Source organism: Bubalus kerabau, chromosome 1 (genome assembly GCF_029407905.1).
Source record: "Bubalus kerabau isolate K-KA32 ecotype Philippines breed swamp buffalo chromosome 1, PCC_UOA_SB_1v2, whole genome shotgun sequence".
Classification (NCBI taxonomy): Eukaryota; Metazoa; Chordata; class Mammalia; order Artiodactyla; family Bovidae; genus Bubalus; species Bubalus kerabau.
The window spans coordinates 217061136-217079724 of NC_073624.1; the positions used below are offsets into that span (position 1 = coordinate 217061136).

Here is an 18589-nt window from a genome sequence, read left to right on the forward strand (position 1 = left end):
TGTTTTGAGAAGAAAGGATGAGACAAAGGGGAATGAAAACCTTTGGTTCCTGGCCACATGGTCGCCGGTGGCATGGAACAGCTGCTGTGCTGCAGTCAGTTACCGAAGGGAAAAGTTCCCAATGGAATTCAGAGGTGGATTCAGATCCTGGGGCATGGAATCACTGAATGTATAGGGAAATGCAAAATGATAAGCATGCTAAAGATACAGCCATTTGATTATTATTATCTGTAATAGCTAAAATAAAAGTAGAAGAAAGTGTTGGGTTGGGCCTTGATGGTAAACCAAGCTGAGTCTTGGCCACTAGCTTCTATGCTGCATGAAGTGAAGTAAAGTGAAGTCGCTCAGTCGTGTCTGACTCTTTGCGACCCCATGGACTTTAGCCCACCAAGCTCCTCCATCCATGGGATTCTCCAGGCAAGAGTACTGGAGTGGCTTGCCATTGCCTTCTCCGGGGGATCTTCCAACCCAGGGATCGAACCCAGGTCTCCTGCATTACAGGCAGATGCTTTACCACCTGAGCCACCAGGGAAGCCCTATGCTGCCCAGATGGGAAAAAATTATGCAGGGGCAACACAAAGTACCTCCAAGACCTCTGGTTTCCAAGAAAGTAGTCAGTGTAGGGGAGGGCAAAACCAAGAAACTCCTGAAACCAAGAAATGTACTGTGAAGGAACAGTCTCATTTGTGGATCTATAGCATCTTATTCCCGAGGAACCTTTGCTGTAATAGACTGTGACAGTAGCTAATTTAGGAGCCTCATCTTTGGTTTTGAGTGTTGCAGAGTGAAAGAGCGTGTTTGGATTGACATAGAACCCATACACAACAATGATACAGAACTAACTATATAACAAACACAGATATCTGTACAGGAGCTGGACTCACAGGAGGTTGCTCCCAAATGGAACTCTGTAAGGTCCATTTACCCTGAGAAGGAAGGCTACCCATGTGCCCTGATGAATGCAAGTGGAAACCCCAGGAGAAGCAGCTGATAAGCTTTGCGCAAAAGCCATTTGGGACCGGCCTCAAGATGACTAGGATATTCACCTGTTGAATATGCTACCAGGTCGTGGTAGGTGTGGTGGTTAAGGGGGCCCCTTTCACATGGGCACTCCCTATAACTGTATTGTTGCAAAACCAAAAGATAGGTTGGGGGGTTTTGTCTGACATTGGACCTGGCTGAGTCTTCCTAGTACAGGGAACATTTTGAAGCCCAGAGGAGTCTTTCCCCTTCAAATTTCAGGAATATCAAAAGAGACGCAAGGTGAAACTAACAGCCGAGCAGGGGGCTGGGTAAACTCGACAGGCTCCAAGAGTAATAAGCATAAAGAGAGTCCCTCAGGTCCAGCCTGGCCCACCCCTGGTTTAGGAGGAGGCACTACCCATGGAGGAGCAGAGGTATTCACATGCAAGAAGGCCTGACGTGCCTGATCCGTGCGAGGTGTCTCATCATCTGCTGGCCTAGCTAAGCCCTACAATGGTCCTGTGTGGGAGGCATGGAAAGTTGCCGCCACTCACAGATGGGCAAACCAAGGCTCAGAGAAGTCAAGTAGAAGGTCACACAGCTGATCAGGGGCCAAGCAGGGCTTCAAGCCCCTCTGAGATTCCGCAGCTGGCTGCTCTTTGGTAACAACCACAACTAACACAGCATGTGAGTTCACAGTCTGCACAGTGCTCTCATGTATTTGATTTCATTTAATGCTCATGTCAACCTCATGAAGCTGGAGGCGTGGTTTCCATTTTATAGGTGAGAAAATAAAATCCCAAAGAAATACCATATCCATCACTCATTGTGTAATGGGTGGCTGAACTGTGATGTGAAATTTAAGCAGAGGTGTATCTGGTAACCCAGACCCCTCTATGACACCACAAAGTTCTGCTCTGTATCCTTCTTGCCATTAAAATCTGGGGGCTGAAAGTTTTCCTGGAAAAGCTGTTCTGCTGTGTCCCAGCAGAAGCTGGGGTTCACCTAAGCCCTCCCCATCACTAAACATCTGCCCTGTCACAGGCAGTTAAGAGCACACACCCTCCAAGGAGGTCAGGAGCCACATGCAGTCTGCATCCCTGTCCGCAGGTCTGACTGATACCATTGCTGGTTTGGCTCCTGCTCCCCTGAGCATCTCCAGGTCCTGTGATGGGGCACAGTTAGGAACAAAGTCTCTGTGATCAAAGTCCCTATGCACAAAGTTCTGTGATCACTGTGAGGACCCGCAGTATGTCCTGTTGAACATCACCCCGCTTTTCCCCTGAGAACCCTTTCTCCCTGGAGCTGAACATTTATGCACATTCTCTCCATTTACAGGGCTTGCGTGTGGGGAAAGAACTGACAGCAGCAGGTGAGACACGCATGCAGAGGTGATGGCAGTGACCTCCACTTCCTGAGTGTGCTCCCAGGATGACCGAGTGACAGAGGCAGGGCAAAGCCAGTGTTTAAGCAGCTCAGGGTCAAAACAAGGGCTTTTGCTTACTGGGATTCTACATGCTAAGTACTGGTGGTGCTCCGCTCCATGTAAACATCTTCTCAACCCAATGAGGGCAGAACTGTCCTATTCCTGTATTATAGATGAGAAAAGGGAGGCTCAATCAGCTCAAGGCTTCATAAACAGATCAATTTGATTCCTTCCTCTCTGTTCAAAATCACTTTGCTACAGTACCCAAGGGCTTCCCAGGTGGAGCTAGTGGTAAAAGAACCTGCCTGCCAATGCATGAGACATAAGAGATGCAGTTTTGATCCCTGAGTTGAGAAGAATCCCTGGAGGAGGGCATGGCAACCCACTCCAGTATTCTTCCCTGGAGAATCCCACAGACAGAAGAGCCTGGTGGGCTACAGTCCATAGGGTCACAAAGAGTCGGACCTGACTGAAGCAACTTGGCACGCACGCACGCACGCACGCACGCACAGTACTCAAAACAGTGGCTCTCAAAATCACCCAGAAGGCCCTCTCCATAGAATTTCTTATTTAATAGGCCTGGGGTGGGCCGGAGAGTTTGCATTTTTAATGAGTTCCCTGTTGACCTGGGAACTTTAAGAAGCACTGCTCTAGAGGCTGAATGGCTAACGAAGACTCTGCTCAAAACCAACTCAAGTGCATGGGAAAGGGGAGTTGTTTCTTGCAATATGTATCATCTGGTGATGCCAGAGGGCTCCTTGAACTGTAGCAGAGGTTGACATTGGACCTGACCCTCACCCTCAAGGCAGCTCTCGTGGAGCAGGCAGGGAGGTGGGCTCTGCACTGTCGAGTCCTAAAGGGGAAGCCCTGTGGGCTAACCCATCAGGCATGGTGGGCTTCAGGGCCTCTGTCTGGCCAGTAAGGGCTGAACTGAGGGAGACCCCACCATCTGTGAGCATGACCAGGGAGAGCCAAACTATACTCCTCGTTTTGTTCAAACCATAGAAGTCTGAGTCCCTGGGAATTTGGTTTCACCGTCTCAGAATCCAGAAGCAAGCATACTTGCTCTGCCAACATCTCCGAGAGCATGCAACCTCCTCCCCACCCCTGCTCCGCATGCAGCCTGCCAGGAGACAATGACAGCTGGCAGGAGGAAGAAGAGGGAGGAGGAAGAGGCAGCCGGGTTGGGGGAGGTGTTGAATCTGGGAGCTTGGAAGGCTTCACCCCTTTTTATCTTAGGCACTGTCTGCTGAGGTCTGGCCAAGGTCAAGTGGCAGGTGGCGGCAAGAGATTTAAATTCTCAGTAAAAAAAAAAAAAACAGTAACCCTCCTTTCCTGTGGGACTGTTTGTGTTCTGCTTCAGGTCGGGCTGACCCCATGCTCTTCAGGTGGACAGACAGTCCAAATGCAGATCTACTGCACAGGCAAGGAACCTTCCAGCTATCAGACACGTTTCTCATGACATCACCCTTTGGCTCTCCCTTAATGGACCCATGCACAACCAAGGAAGCCAGTAGTTTGTATGGGCTCTGCCTAAGAGCCTGTGTTGAAAATTCATTGCTCTGCAGCCGCTATATGGTATTCTTCTCAGATGCCTGGTATCGCGGGTCAGCACAGGGATGGGAGACATCAGTGAGGCACATGGCAATATCCAACAGGAAGTTCAAAACAGTTTCCCCAACGGTCTTAGTATATGAGTTGTGACCGTACAGGGAGCCAGTCATTGTAGCCTGGGAAGTAGAAGTCACAGTTCCGTTTGTTTTGTGCCCATTTAAGATTCGTGAAATTTCAAAATCAAGCTAAGTACAAAGCAAAACAAACAAACAAACAAAAAATGAAAAGCAAAATGAAAGAAGAAAACCACCAGCTTCCCAGAACACAGGCAGCATGTGATTGCCCAGATGAAGGGAAACACTTGTGAACGAGGACGAAGACACAGTTTTCTATCTTCAGAAAAACACAAGAAGGGTCAGGCCCTATGAGAAGAGATGTCCCCATTGAGTTTTCCCTTTCTAGGGGCCCAGGGGGAAAGGGCTGGAGTCTAGATTTCTTAGGCTAACAAGAGATTGTGAAAGAGCAAAAGATACTACCAGTTCACTGCCCTGATCGGCCTCTGAGAGTAACATAATAGTTTTCAATCTTAACTGAATATCAGAATTATCTGAGAAGCATTTAAAAATCTTAATGTCAGGGCACACCCCAGACCAATTAAGTTAATGTTAAGAACCTCCCAACAAAGGCTTTAAAAAAACCCTGAGTGATTCCATGGGCTGCAAAGGCTGACAGTCCCTGATGTTGAATGTTCTTGTTGACTTTGAATGTCCTGGATTATTGGCAGATTTTGATAATCTGCTTAATGGTTGTCATCCTTCTCTGGTTGCTCAGTCAATAAAGCATCTACCTGCGATACAGGAGACCACCTGCAATTAAGGAGGCCTGGATTTGGTCCCTGGGTCTGGAAGATCCCTGGAAGAGGAACTGGCAGCCCACTTCAGTATTCTTGCCTGAGAAATCCCATGGACAGAGGAGCCTGGGGGCTACAGCCCATGGGCTTGCAAAGAGTCGGACACCACTTAGCAACTAAACCACTAAACCCTTCTCATTTTCTGTCTTTGATAGTCTATATCCTTATTTACCTGCAGTGATTTTAAAAGAAGCGTGAACTGGAGGCAAGTAATTAACTTATACTTTAAAAGAAAGAATAAATAAAATTGTGAAAGTATTTCCCAGGCCTCCCACATCCTAACTTAAGTCATACATGCATTTGCAAAATAAAACTTTAGTCCTGAAAAACCCAGCAAGCCAAATGCTTCTTCTCCCATTCTCTCATTTTCAATCAGTTCCTTGATCTTATCTCTAAAAAAAAGAAGAAGAAGAAGAAGAGAAACCTTTTTGCAACAGCTGCCATCTCTTAAAAAATTTTTTTTGGTACATGTGATAATGTGGTAATTCTGATTTTTATTTTTTAAGAAAAAATTACACCAGATAGGTCTTAGATAATTTTTCCCACTTCATCACCATTCTCTTGTTCTATTTTTTTAAAGTTTTTTTAGAAGTGCCTCTTCCAATCAAAGGAGGGCCATTTATTTCAAGATCTATAAATAGCTGTGGGTCTTTAAGATTCTTCTAGCACACTGTATTCCTCTGCTCTCTGTGATGTTCATTTTCTTCCCAGTTTTTTATACCTCTACAGCCTGAAAAATATTTTCCTGTGGGGAAAGTTATGACAAATACACTGAAACAAAAGCAACCATGCCATGTGCCCAGAGGGTACTTAATAATTAATGAGCGCATGGAAGAATAGCAAAGGGTCTCTCTAGTCCAGGTATGGATTTCAGTACCAGGAACTGCCTCACATTCCTAAACATATATATCACAATTCTGGAGAAATACCTGGAAAAACTGTGCTATTAGACACTTTGCCAGTGGCTACTATGATAAACCAATAGACAGACTGACTATCCAATCTCTGCTTTTATCTCTGCTCTGAATTTCTAATGAATCTTGGGGAGAACCTGCTTGGATTCAGAACCAAAGGAAAAGAACTGAGATTATTTGGTGACTTAGGGACTTTGTTTATTGCCACTTGAGACAATTATTTAAAAATGTTTTATCTCAGTGCATTCATCTTATTTCTACATTCATGGTTTTGTCTTGTTCCTATCTTTCAAACCATGAATCCTTCAGTAGGATACACTTTATCCATGTTTCTAAGTTGTCAATCACCTCATCTTTTGTGTGTGTGTATTGAAAATTTCACAGAACGTTTTCATCAGTTTGTGAAAGATTGGCAAGTTTTATGATAATTTTCCTTTCTATTCATCCATAAATGTTGTATAACTGTTTATTTTGGTACTCTATACTGTCTTTCAACAAAGTCTTTTATCAGAAATTTTTACACAAAAATCATATTTTAGACATTATGTATTTTTAGACTTTAAATAGCAATTTCTAAAATTATAGTTTTGAATTATTTATTGCTGGACAGTAAAAATATAATTTATTATGTATCTGATATATCTTGCAACTTTTCTAACTCTTCCTATTATTTTAATTTCCTGTAGTAGTTATTCTTACGCATTCGAGACATTCTTAGAAGTTCAATGGCTGTATAAAAGAGTATGCTCTTTTTAAAGTTTAATTTGTATACACAACAGTAATATTTGGGGTCAACCACCTAATCTTTAGGAGTAGCTAATGAAAGAGCAAAATGTTTTGTTTCAGGATTTAAATTGTGTGTCTAAAAGAAAATGAACTTTCAGGAATCACACTCAAATCTTTAGCTAACCTAGCTGTCTCTCCTCATAAGTCCATGGTTTGATGGTCCATGGAAAAGGCCCTAGATTTTAGAGAGTCTTGTGTTTTAGTCTCTGCTCTGCTTTTTCTAAAGGTGTATTACTTTTTCAAAGAGGAGTGAGAGTGCATTGCTTAGAAATTTAATTCTCATTTTGGATAGCATGGTGAGGTTGGTTATGTATCTGATTGCATTCATTGTTGACCTGCCCCATGATGAGCATTCTTAAGGACACTAATTAGTTTGGAGAGAACACAGATAAGAACAGATGCAAGATTCATCAGCCACCTCTCAGCCAGACAGTCCCAATATGCTGCTCTGTCACAAACCCTGTGTTTCCATACCAGAATTCCTTAATGGCATATCTCCTCCAGTTTTCTGAGTTCCCAATTCTGAAGAAAATGGATCAAGAAGTCAGGACAAAGGGAAATAAGTATTATAAATCTCCTTTGAGAGTTAAAGCTTAACAAGTGATAGAGACTTTGCTGGTTGGAAGGAATCCACTGACATTGAGTTAAAAGCTGGAGTAGGAGAAGTTGGCACAGGGAGTTAAAAGTTGAGGAGAACATTTCTGGGAGCCTAGTCATTGGCAGTCTTCTCTTTTCCCCTTGTAGCTCTTGCCATGCTTGTAAGTGGGTGACCCTGCACCTGTCTGCAACTAGTGGTGAGTCATTTTTGCAAATAAAATAAATATTAATCAACTTATGGTATGCTTTCTACAAATCCTATGAGTGATGTTCCAAGAAGTAATAAGTTTTGCAAACAAATGAAGTCCTTAAATTGGCAGTTTTGACATGTGATTCTGTGTTGTGTCATTAATCTTGTTGGAAGATCTGAATGCTACACTATTGAAATACTACCTTATAATGTTTGCTGATATTTGTATGGAATGTGAATATTGCTATAAGCCACAGTTCTTCAGAATGACATTAAACTTAAAATTTCTTATTTTTCTTGTTTATTTTTATAAATCAAACTTTCAGATTACCATAATAATGATTAAGAAGTATAAAGAGGTTTATAAATATTATATTTTAAGGAAAACATAATGCAGGAGACCTGGGTTCGATCCCTGGGCTGGGAAGATCCCCTAGAGAAGGAAAAGGCTACCCACTCCAGTATTCTGACCTGGAGAATTCCATGGACTGTATATTCCATGGGGTCGCAAAGAATAGGACATGACTGAGCTACTTTCACTTATGATTTCAGAAATTCCAGAGAATTCCCTGAATTCTAATTTCTTGGTGCCTTCAACTTTATCTTATAAATTTCTCTAAGATTCTGGTGCCCTATCTATGCCCTGACATCCTCTTTGGATTGGACTGATATACCAGCCTTGTGATGGCTTCTCTTCAGTTCAATCTCTATACTGAAGCCAGAGAGACCTCATAGAAACACCAATGTGTTCATTCATCCCCTCACATAGGATGTTATAATGGCTGCCCACATTAAAAAGGTACTTATTAGTGATCTGAGAAATGAAAGTTGAAACCGTAATTAGAGATCAGTACATGCCTCTCGTCATGGCACAAAATGATAAGTCCTGGCTCCATAAGGCAGGGACAGTATTTATCTGTGCTCAACATCTTATTTATGAGTCTAGCTCAGTGCCCTTCTGTAGATGGATGAATGGGCAGATAGATGAATGAGAATGAGACATACCAGAGCTTCATGCTGTGTATTACACAGTGTCACCCTGACACTTGGCCAAACAGAAGGTCCTTTGAGTATTGCCCAAAGTGGCTTTTTTTCTCTGAGGCTGACAGTCAAGGTCCCTTAATTTATCCACAATGCCTTCTCCTGTCAGAGCAGAGAAATGGATTCTTCTGAGCCCAAGTTTTCCCATCTTGACCACAGGGAGGATATACAATAGGCCTAGTATTTCCTAACTTCTGAAAATTTATCAAACTGTATCACATTATGTAAAAATCCATTCAAATATAGCCTAACATTAGCAATGTCCTTCCTCCTGTTTTGCAGAATTATGGTGACAAATGAGATAGAGCACGTAAAAGTGCTTCCTAAAGCACAAGGCATTGTGCAGAACTAGTATTCAGCATGATTAAGTCAATGTGCCTCCACTTTGCAGTCATAGCCATGTCCACCTGTGGAAGTCACATACCACAGGGCCTGGGCTCAGCCTTGAGCCAAGTTGGAGAGATCCTCTTTCCATCTGGAAACTCCTTCTTTTCCGATTCTCTCTAACCTGCGTTGCATACCTAATAGTCCAGAACCTAATGCCCTTAATCAGCATCCTCATTTTCTCTGGGCAAAAATGGATTGTAGAATGAAACTCACCATGTTTTAAATGTTGGCTTTGGGGCTTAGAATTTCCTTAACCCTTGATCAGTTTCTTAACATTTCTGAACCTCAGTTTCTGCATCTGTAAAATGGGAATAATAATCTTTCCTAACAAGGGTGTTGTTGAGATTTGAATAAAGCTATGGGCTCAAAATAACATTCTTACTCTTTGGTTCATAATGAGTGTAAGATGTATATTGTTTCACTCCATTTCCCTCTGAGTGATCCCAACTAACTGAAAAGCTTATCTTCACTAATTGGCTTCTCAGGTAGCTCAGGGGTAAAGAATCCGCCTGTCCTGTAGGAGGCACGGGTTCAGTCCCTGGATTGGGAAGATCCCTTGCAGAAGGAAATGGCAACCCACTACAGTATTCTTGCCTGGGAAATCCCATAGACAGAGGAGCCTGGTGGGCTACAGTCCATGGGATCACAAAAGAATTGGGAACAACTTAGAGACTGAACAACAATAACAATCTTCGCTAATAAAGGAGGGCAAAAATGCAGGGTTTGGTAAAACGAAAGGTGGAAATATCAGGTTGGGTAAGATAGTTTTCAATCCCTTAATAAAGTAAAGGGTGAGCGATCTGGTCACACAGAAGCCCTCCATCCTCTCTCAGGGTCGCGGAGCCTTTTGGATAACAGAAGGATTGGAATATACAAGAGCTGACCTTGTGACCAAAGGCTTTTGTCTGAAAGTGTTCTAGAAGCAAGATGGTTTCCTAGATCACGAAATCATAGCCAGCTGAAACTTCCCCATCCTGAGTTTGAGTGGACCACTTTAACACATTATGGGAGCCATGCCAGCAACGACTGAATTCCAGTTGGCAACACCCAAAGCACTTTTTCCCTAAACCTGGATTTTAAGTCTAAGGAATTATTATTTTGGGCCTACGCTTGCAATAAGATGGCCTTATCATTGGCTTGTTGTTGTTATTCAGTCACTCAGTCGTGTTTGACTCTTTGTGACCACATAAACTGCATCCCTGTCCTTCACTATCTCCCAGAGTTTGCTCAAGCTCATGTCCATTGAGTCAATGATGCCATCCAACCATCTCATCCTCTGTTGCTCCCTTGTCCTCCTTCCCTCAATCTTTCCCAGCATCTTGGTCTTCTAGTGAGTCAGCTCTTCACATCAGGTAGCTAAAGTAATGGAGCTTCAGCTTCAGCATCAGTCCTTCCAATGAATATTCAGGGTTGACTTTCTTTCAGATTGACTGGTTTGATCTCCTTGCTGTCCAAGGGACTCCCAAGAGTCTTTTCCAGCCCCACAGTTTTAAAGTATAATTTCTTTGGCACTCAGTTTTCTTTATGGGCCAACTCTCACATCCATAGATGACTACTGGAAAAACCATAGCTTTGACTGTGTGGACCTTTGTTGACGAAGTGATGTCTCCGATTCTTAATACGCTGTCTAGGTTTGTCATAGCGTTTCTTCCAAGGAGCAAGCGTCTTTTAATTCCATGGCTTTAGTCACCATCGAAGTGGTTTTGGAGCCCAAGAAGACAGTCTGTTACTATTTCCATTGTTTCCCCACCTATTTGCCATGAAGTTATGGGATTAGATCCCATGATCTTAATTTTTTGAATGTTAAGTTTTAAGCCAGTTTTTTGCACACAATCATTGGCTTGTAGTGAGAGTTCATTTAAGACCACCCCTTATTGGACCTCCTCTATTCACTTACACACTGAGGCACCAAGTAGGTTGGGTCTGCACAGAGGACCCTCCCCAGTCTTGTACTCTGCTGATCAGTAGTGTAAACCATTGCTCCTGGCAACTTATATCTCAGGATCAGGGAATATTTCCTTTGGTTTTGAATCAAAATAATTCCTGCTGCATTTCAAATACTTTTTCTGAGGTTTTTGTTTGGTTTTTTAAACAGAGAAGGAGCAGCTTTTCACTGGTGCAGCTCCCAGAACCACCCTTCCTCTGTTTCTGATTTCTTGCTGCCCACGTACACTGAGCTTCCCAGCCTCAGCTCTGTGACCACCAGAGTGCTGGCTATCAGCACAATGGGTGTCATGTCATCCCTGAAATAATTTTATTTTGTGTTCTTGCTCTGCTACTTTCACACAAACAAAAGTTTGGTGCACAACATATGAATTTGCCTATTTCCACTCTGACTCAATACCTGAGTTGAACCTGAAGGGACTGTAATCAGACACAGAAGGCTCTTAGATAGAACAACCTCATATCAGGGATTCCCTAGCATAGTACCAACTTCAGATATTAAGTTCTACTTCCAAATCAGGATTTGTAAATTTCTATTGTGAAAACAGTCACTTCAGGAGAGATTAAGAGCAGGAAAATGATTGTGAAATTGACCTGTCAGATATATAAGTGATGAGGAGAGTCCATGTGTAGTAGTCACGGCAAAATTATTCAACATAGGAAGAAAGCATGCATTTTAGCAAGAGTCTTTTTTCACTGTGGGAAGCCACAGTATGTGCATTTTAAAATGAGTGTGGTTTTACTGCCCTCCAGTGTCTCAGAGTGTTAAGAACCTACTGAACCTACTGAAAAATGCCTTCTCACCACTGGCAATAGATTTTATAGTCAGAGAAAACAAAAAATATTAGAACTCAATGGAAAAACCATTAGAGGTAATCCAGTGAACATCAGCAGCCTTTATATAGGTGGAAAACTGGAGGCAGAGAGGAAGGGCAGGCTCAACCTGCCAAAATCAAAGCTAGCATATCAAGGACTAATCATCTCATTCATTCATTCACTTGTGTGAATGTGTTCACTTTCTCATATAATACTGGAAAAAATAAATTACATCTTTGTTCCCTACATTTTATCATTTTCTCTGAGGTCCCAGAGGGCAGAACATTCCTTCTTTCTGACTCCAGAGCCAGAGTACTTAATTTAAACTTTGTCCCTCAACTCCTTTATATCCCTTAGGAGAGAAGAAAGACTGGGCCCATGTCACTCACAATTCTCTTCCAAGAACTTGACAGACTTTGGCGCATGTAAGGTATTAAATTGGTATTCTATGAAGCAATCAGCCAGTTAGTGAATGGAAAGATAATTTGTTGCAACATTAATTATGGTCTTTTTATTGTTGCTCTCATCGCTATAGGTATGCAGACATTTTGTTGAAAGAGCAAAATTTAGCAGGGATACAATCACAAAACAATTCTCTCCTAATTACTACTGCCCTTGTATACTTGCTTGGTGGACTAGTTTTGTTTTTTTTTTTCTCATACATTACTTAAATCTAGGGTGGGTCTTATGACTTTCGTGGTGAGTTTCAAATATAAAAACAACCTCTGGTCACTTAAATTTTTTTTTTATTTTGGTAAAAGTCACATAATATAAAACATACTATTTTAACCATATTTAACTGTACAGTTCAATGGCACCAAGTACATTCACATTGTTGTTCAATTCTCACCATCATCCATCTTCCTAATCTTTCACTTTCTGAAGCTGAAACTCTGTCCCCAAATCCCCATTCTCCCTCCCTACTCTTCCACCCCCAGTCCTTGGCATCTATCAGTGTACTTTCTGACTGTATGAACTGACTATTCTAGCTACCTCATATAGGTGGAAGCAAACAGTATCTGTCTATATCTACTGTATATTGGAATGCATTTTTATGGTTAACTTAATATATGTCCTACCCCATAGACAAAGGAGCCAGGTGGGCTACAGTCCATGAGGTTGCAAAGAGTCGGACACGACCGAGTGACTAAGCACACACACATAAAAACAGATTGTACCTTTTCCCCTTTGTGCCGTACAGTGAGGTCTCATTAGTTATCTGTTTTATGCATAGTAGTGTACATATGTCAATCCCAGTCTCCCAAATTATCCCTCCCCTTTTTCCTCATTGGTGTCCATACATTTGTTCTCTATATCTGTGTCTGTTTCTGTTTTGCAAATAGGTTCATCTGTACTATTTTTTCCTAGATTTCACATGTATGTGTTAAAATACAGTATTCGTTTTTCTCTTCTGACTTACTTCACTCTGCATGACAGTGACTAAGTTCATACACATCTCTGCAAATGGCAATCTCATTCTTTTTTATGACTGAGTAGCATTCCATTTTATCTATGTACCACATCTTCTTTATCTATTCATCTGCTGATGCACATTTGGGTTGCTTCCATGCCCTGGCTATTGTAAATAGTGTTGGGGTGAACACTGGAGTACATGTATCTTTTGGAAATATGGTTTTCTCTGGATATTTGCCCAGGAGTGGGATTGCTGGGTCACATGGTAGCTCTACTCTTAGTGTTGTTTTTTTTTTTTTTTTTTTTTAGGAACTTTTATACTGTTCTCCATAGTGGCTGTATTAATTTACATTTCTACCAATAATGTTAAAGGGTCCCCTTTTCTCTACAGTCTCTCCAGTGGTTATTGTTTGCAGATTTTTTGATGATGGCCATCCTGACCAGTATGAGTCCGTATCTCATGGTAGTTTTGATATACATTTCTCTAATAATTAGTGATGTTGATCATCTTTTCATGTGCCTCTTAGCCATCTGTATGTCTTCTTTGGAGAGATGTTTATTTAGGTCTTTTGCCCATTTTTTGAATCAGGTTTTCTTTTTTTCCCTTCTGAGTGTTATCTTTTCGTTTTGTTCATGGTTTACTTTGCTGTGCAAAAGCTTTTAAGTTTATTTAGTACCATTTGTTTATTTATTTATTTTTTTATTCTAAGCAATACCTCAAAACACAAAAGATCTTGCTTTCACTTTAAAACACAGTGATTTAATTTTCCAATCACTTGAAGATGGACTTCTGCACTGTTTTAGTCCTCACCTTAGACATGGGGAGACAATAATGATGAGATGTCACTTATGCTATCCAACTGACAAAGATAAAGCAGATAGTAGTGAATTTCTGCTTCTCAAAATATCAGGCTAACATATTTCAGGCCAAGAAACTCTGGGAGATAGTGAAGGAGAGGGAAGCCTGGCGTGCTGCAGTCCATGGGGTCGCAAAGAGTCAGACACGACTGAGTGACCGAACAAAAAGTTTTCCCACATTTAAAAAGTCTAAAAAAATTATTTGAACAAAAATCTGCTGATGATATTAGAAGAGAGTTACAAAAACAAGTAAAAACTTGAGAGATTGAAGATTTCTAAGAGATAGGAAGCCCAGAGCAATGAAGCTAACATTTGCAAAGGCTCCTTCCCTGAAACAATTAGAAATTGAAAAGCTGTGACAAAGACTGAAAATGCAGTAGTTGAGAATCTGAGCAGAGATTTTTATCTGTGTCATAGGATTAGGGAAAATTGGAACTCAGGACTTGCAGAAGAGAGTAATATCCCAGAATTTCAGTCTTTCTTCCTTCCCCCTAAGGACCTCATAATGGGTTAGGTTAACCTCCACAAAGAATAAAGCTCAATCTGTACCTGCATTAAGATGATTTGCCCCCAGGCTAGCTGCATGCCAGAAATAAGGATAAATCCTCTCTGGAGAAGAGGACATTATCCACAGCCTCAAATGGTCTCTGCTGCTGCTGCTGTTAAGTCGCTTCAGTCGTGTCCAACTCTGTGTGACCCCATAGATGGCAGCCCACCAGGATACCCTGTCCCTGGGATTCTCCAGGCAAGAACACTGGAGTGGGTTGCCATTTCCTTCTCCAATGCATGAAAGTGAAAGTGAAAGTGAAGTCACTCAGTCGTGTCCGACTCTTAGCGACCCCATGGACTGCAGCCTACCAGGCTCCTCCGCCCATGGGATTTTCCAGTCAAGAGTACTGGAGTGGGGTGCCATTGCCTTCTCCACAAGTGGTCTCTACAGTTGTTTATACACAAGCCTCATACTCAGTCAGAATTAACCAGACATAACAGAGTATATCTGGAGAAGGAAATGGCAACCCACTCCAGCGTTCTTGCCTGGAAAATCCCAAGGACAGGGGAGCCTGGTAGGCTGCTGTTTATGGGGTCGCACAGAGTCGGACACGACTGAAGCGACTTAGCAGCAGCAGCAGCAGCAGCAACAGAGTATATCACCCCATATAAAATCAGTTAGACAATAGAAACAGACTCATGGGAGATTCAGATATTAGAGTTATCAGACAGACTTAAATAGGACCATGATTCATGTGTTCAAAGAGTTAAAAAAAAAAAAAACAAACAAATGGAGACTTAGAGTAGAAAACTATAAAACAGAAAGATTAAAATAAAAGTTCAAGAACTAAAAAGTAATAATTGAAATAAAGCTTTGATATAGTTAAGGAGCGTTAATAAACCAGAACACAGATCAGAAGAACATACCAAGACTGAAGCACAGAGAGACAAAATAATACCAAATATAAAAAAGAGCATAGGAAACATACATATACTGCAAGTCCCAGAAATTGGGATGGTAAATAGTGGACCAGAAACAATATTTGAAGAGTTAATGGCTGAGAATTTTTGAAACTGATGAAAGAAATCAAGCCACACATTCCAGAAACTTTGCAAACCCAAATCAATATAGATTTATAGTGAATGAAATCAGAACAGAGATTAACTTTGGAGGGATAATAGTGATTGAAGAATGAGAGGTAAAACGTGGTTAAATATAAACCAAGTTTTCATTAAACAGTCATCATAATAGTGTCTTGTGAGATTTAAATATATTAAGTATATAGATGCTTTCCTATATGTATATATATATTAAAATATTTTAATATACAAAACATTATATAATTATAATACATGCATATTAAATAAAACAGCAACAATATTCAATACATGTCCATGCATGCTAAATTGCTCAGTCATGTCTGACTCTCTGACCCCATAAACAGTAGCTCTCCAGGCTCCTCTGTCCATGGAATTCTCCAGGCAAGAACACTGGAGTGGCCATTTCCTACTCCAGTTCAACAGTCAGGACAGAGTTAAAGTATTGAAGTTAAACTAGAGGTTAAATATTCTAAGGTCTTTATATTGTCAAAGAAGTATAAAAAAACAAGTCTATATAAGAAAATACTAAGCTATGTTTCAATATTTAGGATGATATATGAAAGAATAGCAAAAGAATGGCTAACAAGAAAATGTAGGAGAAAAATAAAATAGTAAAAAGAATTATCTGAAAGAGAAACTAAGACAAAAGAGAAAAAAAGATTGTATAATTGATGGAATAAATACAAAACACGTAGTATATTTAAATCCAGATATGTCAACAGTCACATTAAATGTGAATGAAACTAATTATGTCAATTAAGGACAAAGATTGTCAGGCTAGGTAAAATTTTTTTCAGAAACTCTTTGTCATTTACATAAGACACACTTTGAGGATAAAGAAGAATTAAAAGTAAAAAGATGAAAAAAGACTATATAAAGAGTATTGCTATGGTCTGAGTGTTTAATTGGTAGGTTGGAATCCTAACTCCTTAAGGTGATGGTAAAAGGAGGAAGGAGACTTTGGAAGGTGACTAGTTCAGGAGAGTGGAGCCCTCATGAACGAGATTGTTAGTTGCTCAGTTGCTCAATTGTGTCGGACTCTTTGTGACTCCATGGTCTGTCCATGGAATTCCCCAGGTAAGAATACTGGAGGGTGTTGCCATTCCCATCTCCAGGGTATCTTCCCAACCCAGGGATTGAACCTGGGTCTCCTGCACTGCAGGTGGATTCTTTACCATCTGAGCCACTAGGGAAGCCCATAGGACAAAAAGCACTACTAAGGAAAGATTTATCATAGTGGTAAAAGTTTCAGTGAATGAGATTCATGTCCTCATAAATGAGGCTCCAGAGAAATCCCTCACCCCTTCAACCATGTGAGGACACAGTGAGAAGTCAGTGACCTACAAGAGGGCTCTTGTTCAATCCTGCTGGCACCCCAGTCTCAAACTTCAACCTCCATAACTGTGAGCAGTAAATTTCTGCTGCTTTTAATCCACCCATTCTATGCTATTTTGTTATAGCACCTTGAAGGGACTAAGGCAAATGCACAAAAGAAACATTTCTATACTAATACCAGTCAAGTTAGATTTTAGGGCAAAAAGTACTACTAAAGATCAAGAGATTTATTATAGTGATAAAAGTTTCAACTAACTAGGAAGATTGTGATGGTTAATGTTATGTATCACCTTGACTAGGTACAGTACCCAAATATTCAAGCATTATTATAGATGTTTCTGTGAAAGTATTTTTTAGATGAGAGTAACCATTAAATCAGTAGATTTTGAGTGAAGCAGATTACCCCTCATCATATGAGTGGGTGTTCTCCTGTCAACTGAGGACCTTAATAGAAGACTGACTTCTGAAAATCAGAGGATGCCAGCAGATAGCCTTTGATCTCTTTCTAGGTCTCCAACTGTCAGCCTACCCTGCAGATTTTGGAACTGCCAGCCTCTACAGTCATTATCTATCATATCTATAGATAGATGGATATAATAGATAGATAAGCAAATATAGATATGCATATAAAACTGCTTATTAAGTTTGTACCTTAATTAAGCCACAAGATATCCCTTTACAACCTTGTAAGACTGGCAGTTAGGATATTCCCATTCAGATCAGATCAGATTAGTTGCTCAGTCGTGTCCGACTCTTTGCAACCCCATGAATTGCAGCACACCAGGCCTCCCTGTCCCTCACCAACTCCCGGAGTTCACTGAGACTCATGTCCATCAAGTCAGTGATGCCATCCAGCCATCTCATCCTCTGTAGTCCTCTTCTCCTCTTACCCCCAATCCCTCCCAGCATCACAGTCTTTTCCAATGAGTCAACTCTTTGCATGAGGTGGCCAAAGTATTGGAGTTTCAGCTTTAGCATCATTCCTTCCAAAGAAATCCCAGGGCTGATCTCCTTCAGAATGGACTGGTTGGATCTCCTTGCAGGCCAAGGGACTCTCAAGAGTCTTCTCCAACACCACAGTTCAAAAGCATCAATTCTTCGGTGCTCAGCTTTCTTCACAGTCCAACTCTCACATCCATACATGACCACTGGAAAAACCATAGCCTTGACTAGACGGACCTTTGTTGGCAAAGTAATGTCTCTGCTTTTCAATATGCTCTCTAGGTTGGTCATAACTTTCCTTCCAAGGAGTAAGCGTCTTTTAATTTCATGGCTGCAGTCACCATCTGCAGTGATTTTGGAGCCCCCAAAAATAAAGTCTGACACTGTTTCCACTGTTTCCCCATCTATTTCCCGTGAAGTGATGGGACCGGATGCCATGATCTTTGTTTTCTGAATGTTGAGCTTTAAGCCAACTTTTTCACTCTCCACTTTCACTTTCATCAAGAGGCTTTTGAGTTCCTCTTCACTTTCTGCCATAAGGGTGGTGTTATCTGCATATCTGAGGTTATTGATATTTCTCCCGGAAATCTTGATTCCAGCTTGTGTTTCTTCCAGTCCAGCGTTTCTCATGATGTACTCTGCGTATAAGTTAAATAAACAGGGTGACAATATACAGCCTTGATGTACTCCTTTTCCTATTTGGAACCAGTCTGTTGTTCCATGTCCAGTTCTAACTGTTGCTTCCTGACCTGCATACAAATTTCTCAAGAGGCAGATCAGGTGGTCTGATATTCCCATTCATAGGCCCCCAAACAGGACTAAATGGTTGCATAATTTGCTGAAGGACACACATCTACTCATTATTAGGATCAGATCAGAATCCACATCTTTCTGACACCAAGCTCATTTTCTCTTCTCATTGG

General features: G+C 41.2%; 1 long non-coding RNA gene across 1 annotated transcript; it reads left to right on the forward strand.

The window, feature by feature from the left end:
* The first annotated feature begins 707 nt into the window (after positions 1-707).
* On the forward strand, positions 708-5161 carry LOC129632823 (uncharacterized). The gene is made up of 3 exons (XR_008704682.1): positions 708-1071; positions 2302-2335; positions 3753-5161. It is a non-coding gene; the product is annotated as an uncharacterized LOC129632823 (long non-coding RNA).
* The last annotated feature ends 13428 nt before the right edge of the window (positions 5162-18589 follow it).